We start from the raw sequence: 24,878 nt of genomic DNA, 5'->3' as shown, positions 1-24,878 counted from the left end.
CCACTGAAAAATTCATTACATCTGAAGTTTAATTAGAGCTGGGTAGATGGATTGGCTGTTTAGCAGGCACTGTGAGGGCGTGAGCAGCGCCAGAGGGGCTGTGGGCTAATGAAATGTTTAATGCTGAAGACTGAAACAAGCTATCTTGGGCACAGCAGATGCAGGGTTTGGTTTATAAATAAATCCCAGTGTTATCATCTCATTTTCTCTTCACACGTTCCTGGAGCCTCCTCCTCTTGCAGCCAGGCTTAAACGTCGCAGCTGCTCGTTGAGTTTGGGGCCCCCATGGGGCCATGGTCTCCTCCTTCCACCCATGCAGAGACCAACGGTCAGTTTTGTTTAGTTGTTTGTTTTGTTTTTTGGCTTTTCAATCTGATCCCAATCTTCAAACCCAGCCACTGGAAAAGAGCCGATCTCTTGATATTTGCCAGGGAAGTACTGTCAGTCTCCAGGCTGACGGAGGGAATCCGCTTCTGTCCGGCACCGTGCTCCTCAGCTCCTTCAGGCTCATCTGCACTCACGTCAGAAACCTCGAGGTCAGTGCTCTACACAGGGGCCATTAGAGACTCCAGCTCTTTGGATCTGCTGAGGAAGCAGGAAGAAGAGAAATGCAAAAGACCTTTTGAAGCAAAGAGCTGCCAGGCAGGGGTCCGCCCGCAGCTAGGGAACGGGAGCTGTCAAACTACAGCCAGGGCCTGGGGCACTGACCCCCTCGCACCGACTGGCGTCTTCGGCGTGATCTGCGTGACACGCCGCCCGGCGTGTGGCTGAACCGCACAGGCGTCAGGACTCTCACACAGAATCGGTCAAGCGACCAGCTCAGTATCTCTGGGCCAGATTGTCAGCTGAGTGACATCTCTGTCCTGACGCAGCCAGAGCCAGGCCATTCGGGAAGAAAGAGCAGCTAGAGGCCAAAGCTGGTGTGTGGGATTGTATCGGCCAGCGGGTGGGGGGCTGTGGTGTGTGGCTAGGTGCAAAGGCAGCGTGTGAAGCGTAGGCATGGTTGTCTGGGAATGTGTGCCCATGCATTGGATGTCTATGGATTTATCTGTTATGCTGGAGAGTGGCTGGTGCTAGGGAAGGGAACTGTGTCCCATCTCGTGGAGTGAGGTCTGCCACGGACGTACCCCACCACGCTGAACATAACCCAGGCCACACAGCTCTGGACGGCGGCGAAGCAGCTCACCGTTAGCCTGAGCACGCCGCACAAAAGCGGCTCTGTCTGAACCGCCACGTTGTGCCGTGTGTTCTCAGGAATCCTTGAGGAGAGACATGCAGGCTGGCATCTGTTTGGCCTTGGGGTGGAACAAAGGAACGCCGAGAGGCAGGCAGGGAGCTCAGCCATTGTGAATTCAAGGCCACGCCGCTGTCTGTGAGGGGAACATTCTTGAATTGCCTCTCCTGAGAACGTGCTGGCGCCTTGTGAGGGTGAACGCGGAGCCAGGTGCTTGAGCACCCAGGCTGGCGGAGACGGGGGCACTCCAGAGCCACTAACCTGGAAATCACTGCCGGGGCAGAGGTGGGGGGGGAGTGGGAGGGAAAGGGGCAGAGACTGAGGTGAGGGATGTGGGAAGGGGAGGATAGGCAGGCAGGGCAGGGACAGATGCCTGGTTTGGGGGCAGCTGGGAGGGGCAGCGCCAGGAGTTAGATGGGGACAGGGGCCAAGGGCCAGCCTGGCTCATTCCTGACTCAGCAGGGCACAGGCAATGCCGAAGTCGGTGATGAGAAAATCAGACATTTGGCCATTGCTGTGGATGGGTGGAATAGGCCTGGGCGCTCCGCTTACCGCTGCCTGGCAGTGCCTCCCCCGGGAGGGCTGAGCATTGCACTGGACCCACTGCTGTCCAGACGGGGGTTCTCAAGCTTATCTGATAGGGCCCCCCTTCTTGGTATCTGTCGGCATTTACTCTCCTCCCACCACTAGTACACACCGCGCCATCCAGCTCTCATGGCAGAGCGAAGAGCAGCGGCTGCCGGCCAGCTGCCCAGCGCTGAAGGCAGCACCATGCCAGCAGCAGCACAGAAGGAAGGGTGGTAAAGATGAGGGACTGGGGGAGGGAAGGGGAGCACATGCCCAGGTGGCGGGGCTCTGGCTGTCCCCTTTATTCCCCCCTCTCAGGAGTGCACAGCCCCTCTGCACGAGCCCTACTACCCAGGGCTACCTGCCGGAGCTCTTTTAAAAAAAAAAAAAAAAAAGCACACAGCTCGTGCCTCCCTTGCCACCTTCCCTTGGGAGGCCTGCCCGGTAGTTTGAGAACGGCTGGTCTAGAGACATCCCAGTGTCAAACCAGATCCTGCCACAGGGGACGCACTGCTTTGGGATTGCAACCCTGCCGTGAAATGCTCAGATTCTGTCCAGGTCCCCTCCCCCCCCACTGGCTCCCCATGGCACAAGATTCTGGACCCCCACCTGGCCTGCTGGGCTCCTGCTCTCTTACCATAGCTGGGGGGGGGGGAGATGTTACACTCTTCCTGGGCCAGCGGGATGATTTCCTGTTCTCAAATACCCCTGATCTCTAGAGGGACCCACACCCAGACCGCCCAGGCTTGGGTGCAGGGCAGATCCTCACCCTGGGGGTGGGGGATCAAACTGGAAACACTGGGAGGGAGGATCCTGTGGGGTCCATGAGCGGCTTGGTGGGTCCCCCCAGGAAAAATGGCCTCCCCCTGTGAACTCTCTGACAATGTGCTCTGCACTGTACAAAAAGGAAGGAGGTCCGAGCCTAGGTCTCCGCTGCACAGTTATACCTGTGCCGAGTGGCTGCCGTTCTGACTCAGCCATGTTCCACACCGACCCTGCAGTGGCGTACGTGACCGACGGGGAGTGAATCAGGCCAAGTTCTTGGGGCTGATCTCACCCACGTTGTCCCAATGCTGTGGCACTGTCGCTCCATTGACCTCGGTGCGAGTAGCCCTGATTTGCTCCAGGGGAAATGAACGGAGAATCAGGGCCCAGAACCTCAACAGATTCTGCGATTCCCACTCCCCGTCAGCCGTGCGCAGGGCGGGCGTCCCAGTGGAGTCAGGGCTACCAGCATGAGTAGTGCTGGATGAGGACACAGAGTCAGACCCTGTGTATACAGCCAGGCTTTCTCTGCGAATGTGGCCATGAGCACTGGAAGCTCTAGGAGGGCCTCTCTCAATATCCTGTGCTTATCCTCTCCAAGTGTGGGCTGCACTGAGTTAAACACATGGGGAGGGAAGCCCAACCAGTTTGCAGCACCAGATGGGAAGTCTGAAACTCTCAACCGTGGCACTTGCTTCACTCTTCTCTTCTTTTTTAGTTCTCTGAGAAATTTCCCGCTGGTTCGTTAAAAGTAGCTCAGCCATCTAAAGCTGCAGGGAGAGGCCGGCACAGCCTCCTGGGATGCTAATGCAGAAGTAAAAACCCAACCCAGGGTCTGTTCTTCCAGGCCCTGCAACTGTCCCAGGAACCTGAGAGTCTGGTCAGGGTGTGTCTGGGCTCCACTTTAACCGTTGTACAAAAAGGACCCCCTTCCGCCATGAGAAAGGGGGGATCAGAGCATGCCCACTGGGGCAGTGTGTGCTTTAACTCCCAGAGCCCTAGAGACTTGTGTTCCCGCTTAGGCTGGGGGGCTGTGGCTGTGGTGGGAGAATGGCTGGGAGGAGACACTGCCTGAGGGGCCAAGTGTCTTAGCTCTGAAGGGAAGCCTCGCTGAGGACTGGAGCACTGCGCAGCCCAGCTCTACTTCATCCACTCACGCCAGGGCCCAAGCATAATTGTTTCGAGCCCAATACAAACTTGTAACATGGGCCCCCTCCCACACACATCCCACAATCCCTCATCCCAGACATACAATCTCATGAGCCCTGACATTTTTTCCCCATGGTAATGGGGGTTGCAGCCTGGGCCAAGGTGCCAAGGGCCTATGGGCCCCGGTAAAGTGTACCCTTTCCCCCCCACATGTAGGGGCCCTGACTCACACCCCTCCCCCAGCGTCAATCCAGTCTCCTCATCAGAGAGATCGTTACTCAATTCCAAAAACCTGCACGTTCCGTTCTCCCCCTCCTGTGGGACGGGGTGCAAAATCCCTCTGCTCCTGCATGGCGCTGAGCAATGGAGCCAATGGACTGTGAAGGTGCTGAGCACCTCCCATGACGTGCTCAGCGCCGAGCGGCAGGCACAGATCTGTATAAAGCTGCTCATTGCCTGTGGAGCGGAGCAGAATTGATGCAATTCACAAAGGAACCTGCACCACTGAGTGCCTGGTGCTACCACAATAGCAGGGAGGCCGGGTCCGGTGCTGGAGAAGCAGGAGGCTTCAACTGCTGCGGGTGGGAGAAGCGGGGATGTTTTGACCCTTCCACGGAGGCCGAGTTCCATTGCTTCATCTTCAAAACCCGTCTTCTTGTAGAATTGGCCCATGGGCTTGTAGCCTGTGCCAGACCCATGTCTGATGTCATCCTAAAACCACCGGGGTTTGGAACCAACAGTGACAGACAGTGCTTGTGAGCTTTGTGGTTTCTCCAAGACGTGCACAGCTCTGACTGGGTTTTGATGGAGGGCTCCTCGGAGGAACACAGAATAGGAGTTTTCCCAGTTCTCAAGCCCAAGGGGCATGGTCAGCTTCTCACCCCCCTGAGTGTCATGAGGCTGTCATGAGCCAGAGACAGGCTAAGGCTGTGTCACTGGCTCATACTCTGCCCCAGAGGAGTTTTCTGCTTGCTGGGGGGCAGCAGCATGGGCTGAGAGATCACCGGCCTTGAATCTGGGTCCCTGGGCTGTGCTCAAACCTCAACCATCACCCAGCTGCTCACCTGAGTAACCAGGGTAGGGTTAGCTCACAGAGGGCCCCGCCCCCAAAGTTTCCGATTGGAGGAAACATCCAGCCCCCCAATTGGCTGTGGAGTGCTATATAAACCAGGAAGTTGTCTGAGCAGCTAGAGGAATCCCTGGGTGGCTGTGACCATGACCATGACCCCTTCCTGCCAGCTCTTGGGTCCTGCCTCCCCACCCAGACCCTCACCCACACCTGTTTGTCCCTAATGCAGGTCATTGCTCCTCTGCCTTAGCCCTGATGTTGTTTCTGGCTCTGACCTTTGGCTTGGCACCTGGTGCTGACTTTGGTGTTGACCCTTCGCTCTGCCCACTAGACATGACTGCCCATGCCCTGATCATTGGGAGGGGGTGTGCTGGGGAAGAAGGGGGCAGGGTCAGAAAGCAGTGTGCTTCAGTTATGCTCACCTGCGGCAGTGATCCCACATGCAGCACAGTGTAAGTTACTGCAACCTCAGGGCAGCTGTAACATATGCTACAGCCAGGAAGGCCCCCAGCGGGGCCAAGAATGCAGGAAAGTGTGTTTAGAGCCACCTTTGCTCCTCTCCCCTTTGCTCCTGAATGAAGCAATAGAAAATCCCTCTGGTGCATTTTAATGGATCAACAAATGGCTAACTGACAGGTATCAACATGTAAATGGGAAGCTTCACTGAACGGGTGGTTCCTAGGGGGTCCGGCAGGGACCCTATGCTATATAACGGTTTTATTAATGACCTGGAAGAAAACAAAACCAGCACTGATAAAGTCTGCGGATCACACAAAGATTGGGGAGTGGTAAATAACAAAGAGGACAAATCACTGATACAGAGCAATCTAGATCACTTGGTAAGCTAGTCACAAGCAAACAGCATGGGATTCAATACAGCCAAAGGTAAACGTATGCATCTAGGAACAAAGAACGAAGGGTGGGGGTCTCTATCCTGGGAAGCAGTGGCTGAAGAAAACGTGGGTGTCATGGTGGCTAATCAACTGAACATGAGCTCCCATGAAATATTGTGGCCAGAAGGGCTAATGTGATCCTTGACTGTAAAAGCAGGGGAATTAGGAGTAGGAGTAAAGAGGCTATTTTACCTCTGTATTTGGCACTGGTGCAACAGCTGCTGGAACACTGTGTCCAGTTCTGGAGCGTGCAGCTCAAGACGGAGGTTGATACATCGGAGCGGGTTCAGAGAAGAGCCACGGGAATGATTCAGGGTCTGGAAAACATGCTGTGATCAACGCAAGGAGACAAATTGTTTAACGTAGCCGAGAGGTGGTGAAGGGGCAGCTTGGTCATAGTCTATACGCACCTCCATGGGGAACAAACATTTGAGAATGGGCTTTCCAGTCCAGCAGAGGAAGGTGTAATATGATCCAATGGCTGGGAGCTGAAGCTGGGAAAATTCAGATGGGAAATAAGTTGCAAGTTTTTAACAGTGAGGGGACTTAACCATTGGAACAACTTACCACCGGGGGATTCTCCATCACTGACCATTTTAAAATCAAGCTTGGATGTTGTTCTGATAGCTGTGCTCTAGTTCAAGCACAGCGATTGGCTCTGAAGCAGGGATTGATTCGGGGAAGTCCTATGGCCTCTGCCATGCAGGAGATACGAGGTGACCACAATAGTCCCTGCTTGCATTAAAAGCTGTGAACAGGGCCCATCGTACTCAGGTGCCATCTACAGCCTCTGTCCGAGATGGATGTGAACGTGTGCTCTGCCCCAGATCCCATCCGAGACCCTCACAATTCCTAGTGGGTATAACGTCATCTCCCCCATAAATCCAATGGTCTGAGCTGCCCTTCTCTCACATCTTCCATCTGGTGCCCTTTGCAAATAAAGCCACACAATCCCCTCTGTGCAGATAGGAAACTGAGGCACAGAGCACACAGGTGGCTGGCCCAAACCACACAGAAGGCACATGAGGGAGAGAGTCTAGAACCCAGATTATCCAGGCCTGTGCTGTAAGCACAAAGCCATTGCCCCCATCCCAGGAGGCCCACAGCACTCTCCACTCCCTCCCTTCCTTCAGTGGCTCCGTGGCACCTGGTTCTGTCATCCTACCCGAGCAATAGCCACTCTGCTGGAAGTCATTCCCCCAAAAAGCAGAGCTGGAGGTGAGCCATTCTGTCAGGCATTTTCTCAGATTCACTCCAAGCTCACAGCACATGGGCTTCTTCTGTCACTATGGTCACAAAACCACCTTTAAATGGACTGGCACAAATCCGCGCCCCCCACCCCCTGACAGGGGGAAGGACAACATGAGACTCCCAACAAGAGAAAACATGCCCCAGGCCCTGTTGCTCTGCAGGCTTTTCCGAGGGACCTGCTGTCTTGGCTGGCATTCTCCTCTGCTGAACTCCCCTGCTTTCTCCTCCTCTTGCCTTCAGGAAGGGGTGAGAAATGTCGTGGGTACAGCCATTCAGCAGATCTACCCCGCCATATGGCCGGAGGGCTGTGTTCCACATGCACACACACGCAGAGCTAACTTTGGAGCCGGCAAGCCAGCACAGGACCTTTCTGTGAAGACGTTCCATCCGGTCCCAGTGGGCAGGGGGCGATGAGTCACAGCTGGGGAACAGGAGTGGAAAAAAGCGTGTTGACGAACTCAGACGTTCTCCGGCTTCCTTTATTATTTTTAATCCTCAGAAATATTTTTTTAGACAGCGACTCTGCAGTAAAGTGTTCACGGGGGGATGGTGCCCGGTAGCGCTGCCTTGAGAACAAAGCCCCATCTAAAGAACTGGCATGACAGGGGCTTCCCACATCATCCTGCCAATGTCCCGTCACCTGGGCTGGCAGGAAGCACCTCGAGGGGTGAAATTCAGTCTCCACGGCCCATTAAATCTGTGTCTCTACGGTTCTCATTCATGATGCTGTCAGCCTTGGCCACCAGCATTCTGTAGCTCAGGGGTTCTCAAACTGAGGGTCGGGATCCCTCAAGGGGTCGTAAGGTTATTATGGGGGGGGGGGGTCACGAGCTGTCAGCTCCCACACACGCCGGGGCTGCAGCTGTCAGCCCTGTGCCTGGCTGACAGCCAGAGCCCTTCAGAGCTGGGTGGCCAGAGATTAGCAGCTGCTGATTGGGTGCTCTGAAGGCAGCGCCTCTCCCAGCAGCAGTGCAGAAGTAAGGGTGGCATGACATGAGGGAGGATGGCATGGCATGGGGGGGTCGTCACTTTTTTTGTGGGGGGGCATCACAGCCTGGAATATTTTCAAAGGGGTACCCAGCAAAAAAAAAGTTTGACAACCCCGCTGTAGCTATTCTGACAGCCACATTTCCTTCTTCTCAGCTCATTTTCTGTCTCTGGGCCACTCTGATCCCTCTGGCTCATGATAAGTCCTTGGCCTACTGCTCTTTTTTAGTCTCTTGTACCTGCTCCTCTTGACTATCCTGTCTCCCCACCTTTAGCCTTAACTATCTCTGGGATGAGGCTTCTCATCTATACCTCTCTGCTAACCCTACTCATAACTCCCCCACGTTCACCTTCTCTTCTCGCTTCTCCCAATGATGATGATGATAAGAATAAGAATTCAGTGGCCAAAAAGTATTTTGAACACAGAGTTAAGGTTGCTTGATGGGAAGTTGTTCCCCTGCAGCATGCGGAGCGGAGTAAAACCCAAACTTCTGGAAACCAGGAAATGCACAGTTAACTCTGCCCTCTTTCAGCAATGTCCCCAGTAGTCAATCGCACTCTCTGCCCCCATGATTAGTCAAGTATTTTATATACAGTGGAACAGCTTCCACAGGGGAGAATGGGAGAGACCCACATTTTGTGTGTGTGTGTGTGTGTGTGTGTGTGTGAGAGAGAGAGAGAGAGAGAGAGAGAGAGAGAGAGACACACACACACACGTGTCTCTCCCTTTGGGCAGGGGGGCGACTCACACTGCCTCTCTCCTTGTGTGTGGCGGGGTGTGACACACTGTCTCCCTGTGTGCTGCAATGGGAGTTTAGAACATTTGAGGCGTCTACGCTCCAGTTACTAACCATGACCATCAGGGAACTGGAGAGGGATATTTTCAGTGGCAGGCCCTTGCCACAGGAGATTGTTCCCATTGGTCCATCCGAATCAGAGTCCACTGACCTCTAGGTCATAATGGAAGGCCCATCTGTCTCTCCGATCTTTGCCCGAGGAGGGCGGTGGCAGGACAGGCGTTGGGTCGTATTCTGCCCTCTGCACTCACATTCCCCCAGTTGTGCCGCTGAGGCAACGAGCGCCGGTGGTGAAGCTGCTGCTAAACCTGCTATTACCAAAGCTGTGTCTATCCCCGATGGTGCATTTTAAGAATTGGTTCAGTGGGATAAGTGTGTTCATGGAAACGAGCCCTTCCTGCCATTCTACACGCACAAATATTGACTTAAGAAAAGGGAGAGCGGGATAGAAACGGGAGACTAGTTTTGATGTGCTGCAGACATCTTATTAACATGCAGATGGACCGACTTGGAACCCACGGACTGACAGTAGCATCTGTACAATGTTGCCTTTGCCAGTCAGTGAAACCTCTTCTAAGAGACGACTCACGGGACCAACAAAAATCATTGCTTCTCTGCAAGATGGAACAGAAAGGCTCTCAAGCCCTTTTGGAACTACTTTGGGGTGGTCTCTAAAGGCAGAAGGTTGCCTAAGACGGAGATTCTCTCACACAGGTTTATTCTCAATGCTATTTATTCATGCTCTATTAGTCAAGCTGTCTGGAGAGGCTCACGACCGAGCGTGCCAACCTCGGGGCACACTGCCACAAAGCAGGGCAGATACCCCAGCTGGCTGTATGCACTATAATTATATTTCACCAACCCAGCAATAAATGTGAATTCCCAAGTACTACAATAGTCTTATAATGGAGTCGCAGACAGTCCCCTTGGACACTCCAGTCTATCTTGCCAGCCAGGCAAGCCGGCTGATGTGATAAATGGTCACTTATGCCAAAAATCACAAAATATTCAGATTGTTCTCAGTCCCAGGAGAGAAGTCACTTTCCCCAGAACAGTTCGTGTCTTAGATCTGACACCAAAGATAATGCCTGTAGCCAATTCTGTAATTAACTAAAGGTTTATTAAGTAGGAGAAAGAAATAAGAGAGTTATTTACGGGTCAAGGCAAACAAAGATATACACACTAATGAGTTGCAATCTAAATCCTAAGAGTGACAGAGCTGTAGTGATCTGTCAATTCAAAATGTCTTTCAGAGTAAACCCCAGGATAACCCTGGGGGATCTCTCGCTTCAGTTTAGAGTCTCTGGCCCTGGGAGAATCCAAACAGCAAACAGACGATCATGTTTCCTTCGGAGGCATTTTTACATTTTCTTCCCTTAGAAATCAAACCGGTAGCAACCATTTCCACGCAGGTCCCTTCATCATGGGGTGGGGATAGGGAGAGAATATTTAAAGCCTTTGATCCTTGATCTTGCACAATGGCTCATTTGCGTTTAATGAACAGGATTCAACATCTTGTTAGAGACCATCATTTGCATTACTCAAGGCTTTGTTTCCCTGTGTGGTGAGAGGTTTACACTGCAAATGCTTGCTCTCGCTTTCTAACATGCAGCAGCGTCCTACAAGCATTTCATAAAACACTCAACACATTCCGATCGACTTAACATCCAGTATCGGTTGAGACCATGCAAACGCACAGGTAAGCAAGGCTAGTTTGCGGCCACGCGTTTGGAAGTGTTTGATCAGGCTGGGGCATTGGCATGAACTGGCATCCACTCTGCCAGCGTCTCCCTGTTATCACCAGGGTCATGTTAACGGCTTGTCAGCTGTTCCATTCCTCTCTCGTCTCCGCCCTCTCCATCCTGCCAGTGATTCCAGCCACCTCTTAGTCTGTTTCTCCTACAGCCATGTCCAGACATTCTCCCCTACTTCCCCTTCCACATGGACCGCTCTCCCTGGACTTGTCCGGACAGCCATTACCCTCGCCTGCTTCAGCTCCATAATCAAGACCCTCTGCTGAGAAACCTACAAGAAACCAGCCCGCCTGCGGCGCCTCGGCCAGAAACAAATGAACAATCTCACACTCAGGACTGACGCTCTTCTCCGTGAGTCCGAGCCCTCATGCCATGCTCCTTGTCAGCCAGGGAAGGCATGCGATGTGCCCCCTGCTCTCTCCCACTGCCTCCTGGGATTGGTCACACACTTGTTGCCTTCTCAGAAACTAGACTGAGAGATCCTTGGGGCAGGCACTGTGTCCTGGAGCCCTGCCTGTCACAGTGGGACCTCACCAGTCCTGATCAGAGCCCCAGGCACCACTACGATGATGATGATAATGCTGATGATAACAGGGATTTACAAGCCATTTCTATTGATTCCAACAGTGAGGCCTGTAAAATAAATCTCTATTAGCTAGGTGTAGCATTGTACTCCAATCGATAAGTGAGTGCTAGCCAGGGCTTCTCCAGATATTGTATTAAACAGTAGAGACAGGGTCTGAGTGCGCGTGGCTCTGGAGGGCAGGCCCAGGGCAGAAAGCGTCACAAAGGAGGGAGTGGAGGAAGGAGGGGAGGCTGTTCCAGGATCACAGGATGCCGAGAATAGAGCCTAAGCCTTGAGCAGGGCAGTAAGTCAATGGAAGCCAAGCATGTGTCCTGAGAGCAGGACAGAGGTAGGTTGAGTGTGCCTGCTCTGACATAGCAGATCCCTGTAGATCTGCGCCTGCGTTACCCCTCCGAAAACACTGTTCTTATGGGGACACAAATATACACAGGGCTTCCCTAAACTCATGAGGAGACACGATCTCAGCTGCTGGGAGCTCTCTGCCTGGCAGAGGTTCCAGTGAGGAAAGCAGCAGGGGGCACAGCCAGCGAGGAGATGGGTGGAAGAAGGGCACCTGAAGGAGAGCAGAGGAGAGGCTGCTTCACACAAGAGAGGTGCATGCAAAGAGAATGAGAAAAGCGGATGGAGGAGGCGACAAAGGAGGGGACTGAGAGGAAATGAGAGCAGGAATGTAGCAGTGGTGGGACATGAGGAGAAGGCACTTGTGTGACCAGCACCACGACCATGGGCACAGCCAGAAGTGCAGCCTGGGCCTCCCAGCCCCTAGCACTCTGGTCTTGGACCAAGTACCAGGCCACCGTTTGCTGCCACTCAGCAGTTTTTTCCTTAGATTCATGAACTGTAAGACCAGAAGGGCCCACTGCGATTGTCTAGTCTGATCTCCAGTATAACACAGGCCAGAGAACGGCCCTGAATTAATTCCCCTTTGAACTAGAGTAGATCTTCTGGAAAAAACATCCAATCTTGATTTAGGAATTGTCTGTGATGGAGAATACACCACGACCCTGCATAAGTTGTTTCAGTGGTTAATTACTCTCACCAGTAAAAACTGACACCTTATTTCCAGTCTGAATTTGTCTAGCTTCAGCTTCCAGCCGTTGGATCATGTTGTACCTTGCTCTGCTAGATTGAGGAGCCCATTATCAAATATTTGGTCCCCATGCTGACAGACTAATCAAGTTGCCCCTTAACCTGCTCTTTGCTAAGTTAAATAGATTGAGCTCTTTGAGTCTCTTGCTATAAGGCATATTTTCTAGTCCTTTAATCATTCTCCTGGCTCCTCTCTGAATCCTCTCCAATTTATCAGCATCCTTCTTCAATTGTGGGCACCAGAACTGGGCACAGATTCCAGCAGCAGTCACCAAATACAGAGAGAAAATAACCTGCCTACTCCTACTTGTGGAGTGTGTAGAAAAATAAATAAGGAAGTGTTATTTACTCCTTCTCATAACGCAAAAACTAGGGGTCAGCAAATGAAATTAATAGGCAGCAGGTTTAAAATGAAGAAAAGGAAGTTTTTCTTCATGCAACGCACAGTCAACCTGTGGAACTCCTAGCCATAGGATGTTGTGAAGGCCAAGACTATACCAGGGTTCAAAAAAGAACTAAAGTTCATGGAGGAGAGGTCCATCAATGGCTATTAGCCATGATAGGTAGGGATGGCTGTTTGCCAAAGGCTGGGATGGCCGACAGGAAGGATCACTCAATGATTACCTGTTCTGTTCATTCCCTCTGAAGCACCTGGCATTGGCCACTGTCATACAACAGGATACTGGGCTAGCTGGACCATTGGTCTGACCTAGTATGGCCATTCTTATGTATTTGATATTCCCCTGTTTTTGGAAAGATCACATTATCCCTTTTGGCTCCAGCATTTCACTGGGAGCTCAAGCTCAGTCGACTATCAACAAGGGCCCCCAAATTTTTTCTAAAGAATTTCTTCCCAGGACAGAGACCTCCTCGCCCTTACCCAGCAGGAGCTCACAGCTGACTCGCATGAGCGGGGAAGTGAAACACTCTGCTCAGGTCCTGACCAGCCAGGTCAGAGCCAGTGTGGACCCTGCTCCATGTAGCCTGGCTCTCCAGCCTGTTTGCCACCGTTCCTTGCCTGCAAGGGGAAGGAGAGATCAAGGCCGTGACTACTGGGAGACCAGCTGGTGAGGAGGGTTTGAAGAGGAGGAAGGAAACCAGGACATGTCTTGTGGCAACCTTGGAAGACTGTGGTTTCATCAGTAGCGTTTGAACCCCTGCCCAGACAGCAGTACTGAAAGGCAGGCGCCGCACCAGACTCAGAGCTCACCAGCAGGGAAAATCTGGCCAAGGCTTTGCAACAGCTCCCTCCGTAGTCAAAACTGGGATTTCTTTAATGTGCAAGCAGGAGCCGGGCTGGTACAGTCTCAGCTGCAGAACTCACCCATGGGGAATGCTGCTGACTTTCCGGTCTGTGCATAGGATGAAGGGCAGGATCATTGCTGCCAGCAGGTGAATGTGCGGCTCTAGGGAGTCCGAGTAACCAACACTGATTCTCAGGCCAGTAAGCTCTCCCTGCCAGCTTGAGAAGGGATGGGAAGAACCTTCCTGGATCCAAGCTCTGACTGGGCAGGAAGGAATTTGGTCAGCAAAATGACCCAGGTGAGATGTAATTGTCCTCTTGGGCATGAGGAAAGCCAGGCCAGGGAGGAGGAAAATGGGCATCCATTTTAAATTAAAAACATAAAAATTAAAAGCTTGGTCTTGATGACAGTCATCAGGCGGCTCGGCTCCAAAGAGAATGGTTCTTCCTGCGACATGCAGCCTCAACGCACCACACTGCCAGATTCAGAGACTGCAAAGCCAGAAGGGACCACCACTGTGACCACCCAGTCTGAGCTCCTGTATTGCATGGGCTGGAGACCCCACCTACTGAGTCTTGCATCACGCCCTTCGCTTCTGGAGGAGCGAAAGCAGATAGTTTAGAAGGAGACATCCAATCTCGATGTACAGACTTCGAGCGCTGGAGAATTTACCATTCGGTGGCTGTTCCGATTGCCCTCACTGCTCAGAACGGGCATCTCCTTTCCAGTTTGAACTGTTCTGACTTCAGCTTCCAGCCCCTGCATATGATCCAACCTGTCAGGGATCAGAGACCTTCTCCCATGGCGGTACGTGCAGACTGGCATGTCACTTCTTAACCTTCTCTTCAGCCAGCCCAACAGACTGAGCTGCTTGAGCCTCTCGCGGGCAGCTTGCCATTCCTCGGGCCATTCCCGTGGCTCTGTCTGTGAATCCTTTTCAATTCGTTCACAGCCTTTTTTCAGTGTGGCCTGCAGACCTGGACCTGGTATCCAGCAATGGTCTCGCTCGTGCTGTATGCGAGGTAACACCCCCTCTCAGCTCATTGTCAGCATGGTTATTTATGTTGATTACGGTGGCGCTAGGGACTAGCTGTGACTCAGGTCCATCATGCTAGTTGCTGCACAAACACAGGGTGGCTGGCAGACTCTGCCCGGAGGAGCCTACAATTTAACTAGGCTGGACGGACATGGGAGAGGGACAGAGCAGACACCCTGAATGACCAATGCAATGGGCCATGCAACATGTCAGTGTCACCATGTTTCTTTTACATTTTTGGGTGGGGTTGTGCTGGGAGTGGATAAAGGGAGAGACGGGGGTGGGGTCCCGGAAGGGAGGAGGATGAAGCGGGGAGGGCAGAGCAGAAAAAAGAAAGAAGGGAGGGGAGCACGGACGGCAGGTGGAGGGAGGTTCAGGGGTGAAGAGACCCTGACACAGGGGGCGAGAGGAGATTGGAGCCAACAGCCAATCGGCACGGAGCAAGCAATAGCCAATCAAAACTGCAGAAATCAGCCTGATGACATCCTCAGTGTCCCATGGTCCCTGTGCAGAGTGCTCTGACAGCTGCTGGGCCAGCTCTGGCTGGCACCTTCCTGCAGCTTCTTTCCCAGAGGCCCCATGGCTGGTGGGAAGGGGGTCATTGCACCATCCTAGTGTCTCTGTGGGGAGAGCAGTCTCCCCTGTCCAGTTTGGGATCTGGGGGTGCTGGGGGAGGGCTGGCTCTGGCTGGACTCCATTTCGGCCCCTTCTTCCCAGCGCAGCAATCCCTGCGTAAGCTGTTTGCATCCTCGGGGCTGGCTTCTACTCAACGTTCTTGCTCTTTCATCCAAACAAAGCTGATCAAAACCAGGGGCAAAGCTTCACGGCTAAGGTTTGATTCTTTTTTTCAGTATTTAAAAAAAAAAATTTTTTTTCAGAAGATTTTGACCTTTTCCATAATTTGTTAAGAAAAAAAAAAAAGGAAAGGGAAAATTAATGGAAAATCTTGTTGAAAATTTTGCAAATTTTTTTATTGAATTTCAATTTTTGTTAATTTCTGCAACATTTTTAAATATAAAAAATCCATCCAGTTCTACATCTGAGCATCAGATTTGCCCTCTTAGCCACAGCACTGCACTGTGCATTCATGTTCGGATGATTTCTGCGATGACCCTAAGTCATTTACAGGACAACGCCCCACATCCTGTCAGTATGACCTACATTTTCAGTTCCAGACTGGTGACCTTGCAGTTAGCTGCATTAAAACACATGTTCTTTGATCACACCCTGCACACCAAGGGATCCTGTTTGATCTGTATAACTGGTCTGCCCTCATCATTAGTTATCACCCTGCCAATTTTTGTGTATCATCTGCAGATTTACCAGCAATAATGTTATATTTTATTCCCAATCATTGATAAAGATATTGAATAGCACTGGACTCAGAACAGCTCCTTGTGGGAATGTACTAGAAACACCCCCACTGGATGCCAACTCCCCATTAACACATATCTTGAGATCTATCAGTTAGTCAGTTTTTAACCCAGTTAATCTCTATTATATTGATTTTGCAGCTGAAAATATATATATTGGGACTTCCTGCAAATCCAAGGCTGCCCTTAGCTGGGCAAACCCTTAGTGAATCTCCTAACATTTCATTTCAGAGATGACTTCCCTGTGGCAGTCCCATACAGAGAGGTCCAGCCCTTTCCAGTCTCTCACATTCTTCTCCATCTAAGGGATTTTGTCCCTCTGTGTCTGAAGAGAAGCACAGACAAGCCCCTTGCTGAATAAAAATAATGGTGCCTGTGATGCCTGCTCTCTCGGGCTAGGCATTGCTGTTAAACTGATATACAGTTTTATGGGCACCCGAAAATGGATGCTAGGTCTCTATGTGCAAGCCAGTCTCCTTTATGAAATCTGTCCCTCAGCTCAGCCAAGGCGCACTGAATACAGAGCCCAGATCAACTATTTATTAAAACACAATAGTTGGCAAAACAAGTGGGGGGGGAGGTTAATTACATTAAAGTCCTCTCTAAAGAGAAGGCAATTAGTATATTGATTGCAAGAAGTGCCAAGTTAATTGGGCATGTGACACATTGACATTTTTCACAATCAATAAACCTGCAACACCTTCAAAGAAATCTTCCTTGAGCAGTGCACAACCACATCAGGGTCAAACATGCAATAAATTTCTTGAGCTGATTATAGCTGTTGGCTCCTTTCATGTTTTCTCAATACAGAGAGCTGTCTGACAGGGCAGCTTTCCCCCCATGTGGCTTTAATAAAAGTCTTTGATGGAGCCCGTGTAAGCTCTTTCTCTCTCTTTTTTTTTTTTATGAAAAGAAATCTTGTCAGTTTCAGTCAGCTTTGCTTTCCATTCTCTGCAGAGCATGGCCAGAAAAGGGCTGGAGAAAGCTGGTTAAAGTCAATTAGCACAAGATAGCTGCTGATTAAGGACTAACTGGGACCAGTGCTCAGAGAATGGGGTAGGGGCAGAGAGACGGCAGGGAATCAGGTCCCATGTGACTGTTGTGCGAGCCAGAAAGGAGGCTTGCTGTGATGGGAGATGAGTGCAATCAAAAGAGCCCTTTGCTTTTCTTCTTCTGTTTTATCTGCTGCTTTAAAGCAGAGCTGAAAAGCTGGAACAAAATAAAACCTGTTTATCATGGGAACACTTGAGATGAGAATTCATCCCCTTAAATCTACACAAGCCGATGCTGCCAGACAAGGAGCTGGGAAAGTAACCTCTGACACCACTCAAGCCGCTGGGCCTGGAGCCCAGCTCTCTGACGGGCTGGCTGGCCTGCAGCAGACCCCCACAGGCAAGGGACATTCCTGTGGGGCGGCTGTCAACCCCCTACGTGCACAGAGAAGACAAGGCAGGTGAGGGAATATCTTTTACTGGACCCACTGCTGTAGGTGAAAGAGACGCTTTCGAACTCACCGACCTGAAGAAGAGGTCTGTGTAGTGCAAAAACTCAGCTCTCTCTCCACCAGAAGTTGGTCCAATGTAAGATATTACCTCCCCCACTTTGTCTCTCTAATATCCAGCATGGCTACCATGACACTGCACACAGGAACAGAGAAGCCCATTTTCAATGGGTTGCTTTGCAGTGTGACTGTCTTTGTGCTCCTGATCCAGATCAACACCTGTTTAAAATGCATTCAGTGCCCCCTCCAGAGCGGGCACAAGCAGCCCTTCTCCATTCAGCTCTGGGCTGAGGGTGACAGGATGGGTGCCCACTAGGGGTTAGAGTGAGAGACCCACACAAGCCTCGAGGCAGCCCTCAGCAGATAAAAACCTAACACAGGCCAGTGCCAGTCGAGGGAAGGAGAGCTCCATATCCCTAGCGCCAATGGGTTCCCCTGCTCCACAGGCATCTCCCATTTACCTTCGTCATCTCTTCCACTGCACTTCAACCTCCCGCCTCCCAGGATTGCAGGCAACTGCTTCTACAAACCCAGAGCGCTGGGCCTGGCTTGCGCTGGGATAGGAAACGCAAGAACAGCCAGGGCCCTGAAGGAGGAGCAGCGGTGAGATGGTATGTGGTGTTCTTCTCTCTCAGCCAGTCCTAGAAAGATGGACATGCGGCCTGGGGTGCTGCTAGGGGTGCTGTGGTTCTCGAGGGCTATCCTGTGAACTGGGAATAAAGCCAAGGTCCTGATCTGGTCGGAGTTGGTCTGTTAGTCCTGATTTCCTGGACGTTATCGGGTGTAATTACATTTTGCCCCCGTGCACTGTGAACTAGATGCAGAATTCTTCACTTCCCATCATGTGGACGTAGTGTTGCTGTGCACTGTTAAACAGCGGATGTGCTTTGCCCCAGAGCTGGTTGGAGGGGTCTTGCTAGGCACAGTACCTTCACAGCATCAAACTCTACTTTTTTTTTGAACCCTTGCCCATCTGCCTCTTCCCCGTGGCTCTCACCACACTCCTCTTCTACAGCACAGCGTCCCTCCTCTTCCTCCTCCCCCTTCCTGCCCTTTCCCCACCAGCTCCATCCTCATCCTCTCCATCTCACACAGCTGTGCCCGTCCCCACCTCCGCCCCTCACGCGCCACCATTCCTAACCTCACACCCCGCCCCCTCCTCTTGCTGTCTCTGGAAAGCCCACGCTGGCTCTATAGAGACCTCAGCCATCCACAGCCTCGTCCTGTCCTGCTGCCTCCAGCTCCTGACTCTCGCGGACCCGGACGGCCTCGTCTGACTGCAGCTGCCGTCTCTCACGGAGGCCTCTCTTTCTCTCACACTGCCAGCCTCGGATCAGAACAGGGCCGGGTTCCTGAGCTTCTCCTCTCCCGTGCCTGCCGCTACCAAGCCCTCCCTCCTGCCCCTTCCCACTCCGTCTTCCCGCTGAGCCCTGCTGCGTCCCACCCATCTCTGCTCTCCCCCTCCATGCTGCTGTCACCCGCCGTCCGCCCAGCTCCTCCCCATCCGCCATATTCGCTCATCTCAACTCCTGGCTCTCTCTCCTCGCGATCCCCTCCGCTCACCCTCAGTGACTTCAGCGTCCATGCTGATGACCCACCTGACCCCTTAGCGGCATATTTTCTTGCCTGCCATGCTGACCGATATTGTTTCCTTGTACTCCCCCATCTGTCTGTATCCATCTCTCGTCTCTTCTCTTAGGCTTAGATTGTAAGCTCTCGGGAGGTGAGGGGGGCTACCTTTTTGTTCTGTGTTTGTACAGCACCTGGCACAATGGAGTCTGGTCCATGACTGGGGTACTAGGTGCTAGGTTAATACAAATCATGAAGAAGAAGAGCCGGTTTAAGTTGTTATCAGAGAACCGAAGGAGAGGCCCTTGTCTGTGTTGTAAGGGGCCAATCGTTTGCCCGTCCCCCATGACTTTCTCGTGCAGCCCAATTCCTGTCCCATCATTGTTGGATTCCCCGTGCTCTGATAATGACCTGAAACCAAGGGAAATGACTGAGCCCAACTGCGGAGTGGAGGGAGTGTTTCCCAGCATACCTGGAGCCTGGGAAGAGCTCCCTGCATCCGCTAGAAAGGGAGAAAAATAAGACAGCAAAAAACGAGAATGAAAACCCCAGGGCCTCTGCCTCTGCCCATCTGCTCGGGGGAAAAATTCCTTCCCAATCCCAAATTTTGCAAGATTAATAACGACTTTATGTTTCTTATTCACATCACCCCTTCGGTGCTCTTCAGCCCGTACAGCGCCTGAACTTGTTGAAGGAAGTTTGGCTTCATATCTCTGTGGGTTTTGTTGTTTTGAAGCTGATGGCCAAATTAAAAATGTATCCGTCTCAGATATTTATGGTTTGCGTTTATAACCATTTCCCCTGTGCTGTGTAACCTGTTGCGTTCCCTCTCCTTTACACCTTACAAGAACAGAGAACATGCTACGTAACCTGAGAACATGAACTTGTTAGTTTCCACGCAAGCTTAAACATACCGAAGCCAATAGATTTCAGCATATCATGTAGGAAAATGAACGCGCTCTCTGGTAAAATAAAAGAAATATACAAAGCAATGTTTCCAAATAGTGCGAGATGAAACAAGGCCGATTTTTTGCGTGCCCTCTGGTTTATTTTGGCAAACTCCCTGAAACCTGCTCGCAGCCCCCGGAGATGCCGTGGATCCCCAGGTGAGAACTGCAGCCTTAGACTGTCATCCACAAAAGCCTGCAAGCTACATGGGGAGCTATCAGAACTAGCCCCTGGGAGATGCTGCCCAGGGCTAAGCCCCACCTCTTCACAGAGATTGGTGCTCTAGTCCAGACTGCAGGCGGGCACCTAGCTCTGCTCGCAACCCACAGCTAGGAGCCCTCTTTGGACTTAGGCACCGAAGACATTTTTTGCAAGAAGCTGCCGGAGAGGGGTGGACGTTCCTTAGAACTTTTAGCCCAGCTGATCAAACCCCTTCTCTCCATCAGGTGGATGGAGTACTTGAACCGGGGGTCTCCCAGGTGGGTGCCCTGACCACTGGGCTAAAAGTTATAATGAAGAACCATGCCTTCGCCTCTCCTCCCTACCCCACACACACCTATTTTGTCTGAACTCGCCTGTGGGGCCTGATCCAGTAGGCACCCTCTGAACACGCCTACTGGATTGGGCCCTGCACATGACTTGGCGGCCAGATGCCTGTCTTCCCCTCTGTTGTGAATTGTTCTGGGGCTTAAGGAGGAGACAGGCACCCACAGGGAGGCAGCAGTGCACTCACCCAGAGACAGAAACCCAGGGAACTTTTACTGCAAAAACTTAGGTGACAAGTGAGTGTAGGCACCTGCAGGGTTCAGTGGGAGTTTTGGGAATCTCAGTGGAGCCTAAAACTGGGACTTAGGTACCTAAAGCCCAGACTTACGCACTTAGTCTGGAGTTTAGGCAATTAAGTGACTTGGACCTAGATCCACAAAAATACTTGGGAGCCTAAGGATGTAGCAGGTGAGGTATTTCCCGCTGACATAGGGAAGAATTAACGTACAAGGCACTGGTACGCCCTCATCTGAAACACTGGGTACACCGCATCAGGAAGTCCTTAGCAGAGAAATAATGGGCAAGACATACTCCATGCTGGCCAAGCCAGAATCCCATCCAGCCAAGCTGCCTTGGAATCCCTTTCTGGCTCTGTCCCTCCATCTCTCTCTAGATATGTCCATACTGCAAAGAGGAACCTATGACAACGTGTCTTAAAGTTCCGGTCAATTGATTTGGGCTTGCGGAGTTGAAACCAACAGTGTTGATACTCCCACTTGGCTGGAGCCTGGGGTGTGAAACCTAGCCCAAGCCTGAACATCTGTGCTGCTGTTTTTAGCCCTGCAACCTGAACCTTACAAGTCCAAGTCAATTGACCTAGGTTTTGAGTCTCAGTGCCGTGCGTCTTCTATTGCAGTGTAAACAAACCCTGTCTCTCTCCAAAAGCTTACTCTTATCCCAACCCCTGACACCTTTCAGTCCATCATCCAACTCCTGAAGACCCATGCAGAGTTCACATGTTCCACCTGCTGGAGATTACCATGGATAAGTGTCAGTCATTCAATTGTTAGGGCTCCCATTGTCTTTGAGGATCCTCCACTGAAATGGGTTGGTTTCAGCCATTCCTTTACTGACCATTCATCCCAGCTGAGACAGTAACATGAAACAGCACCTCAGGCTTCCTGCTCTGCCCAAAATCAGCGTTTTTGCCCTTTTGTACCTACTGGGTCGCATTGCAAAGGAGAGAGGGAAACTGAGGCATGCATAGGAATCATAAAAATATTACAGAAAATTCCCACTGCATTGCAGATGGACAGGCAGACACGACCCTGTTCACAGCTATCAGTGTCAGGGTGTCAGGGAGGATATTTAAGGAATAGAGGGTGCTGCTTCCAGCTGGGCAACTGAGTAAGTGCTGTGTGCTGGCACGTGAGTTGGAGGTTGTGGTCTGGCTTATGGAGACCACAGGCTGGAAGGAGATAAATCAGCAAGAAAGGAGTTTGAATGACAAAGCAGTTAGAAGCAGCAATGCGCATACTGGTCATAACTGCGTTTTTCTTTTATTGCCCGTTGTAGCTGTCAAGATAGTTCAAACCTTCACAAGTTATTTGCCTCTGCAACACAATAGGTATTAAAATGTCCATTACATCCTTCCTAGAGAAGCAATCTTCTGCACCCCTAGACTGTGGGGAGGCAATCACAGCTCTATTGCACTTAAAGGAGGATATTACCAGTAGTGAAATGCTGTATGACCAAAATTTCACGCAGCTAAAATTGACTAATAGCTTCAAACTTTGTTTAATGCACATTATTGCTCATTGTGCAGTTATTACGTGGGGGGCATTTCTGTTCGATGGAGTTTGTTGCTGAGTTGTATTTATCCTGCAAATAGCAATGGCACAGCTCATAAACTGCAGATACAAACAACACACGAACCATCCCCATAAACAATCAATCACAATGTGTCTCATCGGGTGAAGTTCTTATGGGAGCTAGCAGAATAAAGCACATGTCGTAGGTGCAAGGAATTCCTACAGTATATAGAAAGAATATTTATCTCTATGTCCCTGATAGGTCTTACTCCTGATGGGGTCTTAGCAACACCTCCCAAGAGTCCTCAAGGAAATCTGTACAAAGCATTGCCTAGAGAGAGTGTGGAAGCTTCTTCACTGGAGGTTTTCCAAAGGACGCTGGATGGCCATCTGCCTTGGATGGTTTAGATCCAACAAATCCTGCATCGAGGCAGATGACCCTTGTGGTCCCTTCTAACCCGATGGCTTTATGATTCTAAGAGCATTTCCGCTTATGGCAGCTGATTACACCTCGTTCCTGCAAAGGATGGCAAAGCAGTTACAGTCGCCATGCGTGTCAAGGGGAGGCAGGAAGTGCTGTCCTAACATTCTGGTGAGGTATTTTGGGACACAGGAAAGGGAGTTCAGCACACAGTGGCACGAGCGAAGCATGGATCACCCGGGGCTGGTATCAGGTACAGTCTGTTAATTCTTGGGTAGAAAACATTGGGGCTTGGCTCTGACCTGTTCTATGTGGGGGGGAAGGTCATACAAGAAGACGCCTCCCCATCGCATAGGGAGAGGGGGCTGGAGAAGGCTTCCCTTCTAGTTCTGAGGGGCTCCCTCTGCTCTGCTGCACAATATGCAGTCTTATCTGGCTAAGCCAGACTCTTGTTAGACAGAAGACAAAAGGAGGGAGCTAGGAAATAGAAGAAATAAGGTTGGAGAAGGAAAAGAACACATTGGGGTGGGAGTAGGGGGAGACAAAGGTTCTCATCCCAAGTGGTATTTGGGATTTAACGGAAGCCAGTGGAGGTGGTGGTGTCATCTGGGTCCATCTCTCTGGCCCAGTCTGGTCAGGACATCTCTCAGGGTTAAGATGGAAGAAAGTCCGGGGAGCCAGGCGATTCTGGGGGTGGCAGCCCGGATGGTGAAGCTCGTGCCAATTTTTCTCCCAAAATCTCTTTCTTTAAGGACCCCAGAAAGGGAGTGGCTGCTGGAGTAGCCCATCCTCTCACTATTTTGTCCACCAATTAGGCTTGGTATCTCACACACCAATTTTGGTGCATTGATTTCTCATCCCACATTTTCTTGTTTACCAACCATGATCTTAACACGGTCCTTTTTGCTTGGACTAATTCAACCTGTCTTGCTTTGGCAGCTTTTCCATTCAACATTTATTGTTATAGGCTATTGGGCCATTTTATAACCTTTTACCTACTTTCCCACAGTTAGGCTCACAATCATGGTGAATTTGTAGGCCCAATTATTACAACATGTGTCTATTACAATCACAACAAGAAATGGACTGAAGGCAGACCCACCCTCAGAGAGAATGACTCATGTTTCCACACCTACTTCTCATTACCCTTGTGCACATCCATGATAATCTCCGGTAGATTGTCTCTAGATCCACAAACACTAAGTACAATTCTTTGCTTTTCTCCTGAAATATTCAGGCTGCAAACACTGCATCCATTGTTGACCTTCCCAGCATAAGCTCGAATTAGAAGGTGCTTTCACAGTGCTCCAATTCCTGTCTTTCCTTGATAATTCTTTCCAGGCATTTCATTGTGAGACTCATTACCCTGGTCCCAGTCCTTTCTATGGGTCTCTCTCTGTAACTCTTCCTTTTAAGTCCTTTTATAACCTTCCAGTCTCTCTGTCAGGTGATTCCTGGATCAGTCTCCTCAGGTGACTTCGTTGTCAGGTGACCGCTCCCCGCAAAAACAGTTTTCCTGGATGGGCGCCAGGATATTACCTAAGATGGTTGGCTTTGAACAAAAGACCTTCCTGAGTTAGCAGCCCTCTACTGTCCATCGCTTTGCCACTAGCCTTTGAAATGCCTGTCAAGCATGGAGGTAACAGGACAACAGAGCAGAGGAAGAGCTCCGTGTCCCAAATGGAGTCTGCAGGCTGACGCAGATATGTATAAAGAGCCCCAGTGTCAAACAGATTAATAAATTGTACATGCCGATTCACCCAGATCATCACAACTGGGGTGACAAATCACACAGCTTGAACTCTGAACTGTGACTATTGTATGCTCCCCATGATCCACGTGGACGGGAACCAGGGGCTGAAATCCAAGTTCATGTAAATTATGATCCGCCCCCAGGGACAAGGCATGAACAGAAAGTGCGGTCAGGCTGATGACTGATCTGCCCAGTTCTTTCCCTGCTCTGTAACTTGTTCCTAAACAAGGTCCTCACTGGAGTCAAGCCTAAAGGCCTTTTACATCAAGCGAAATAGCTCCACAGACTTCTGCTAGGATGAACAGGTGATACCTCTTTTCCGCTGCAGCCCAGAGCACAACCCCCCCTCCCACCAGCCTCTCTCCCTCACCGTCTGCTCAGCACACACAAACCAAGGCTTTGGGAGCGTGATCTCTAAAGATAACCTAATTCACAGTCCCACAACTCACACACCACCGAATGCAGCAGAATCTGAGAACTCAGGCTCACCACGCAGGCTAAGAAATAATGGAGTGTGAGGCTCCTGCCTTGTAGTGTAATTAACCTCTGAACTAAACTCTTCTTTTCCTGTTAGGACAAAAAGGCACATGGCTGA

The sequence above is a fragment of the Emydura macquarii genome, unplaced genomic scaffold, assembly GCF_026122565.2.
Source record: "Emydura macquarii macquarii isolate MOO-44397 ecotype Brisbane River unplaced genomic scaffold, CSIRO-AGI_Emac_v2 contig_1254, whole genome shotgun sequence".
Lineage (NCBI taxonomy): Eukaryota > Metazoa > Chordata > Testudines > Chelidae > Emydura > Emydura macquarii.
This window is presented reverse-complemented; position numbering follows the sequence as displayed.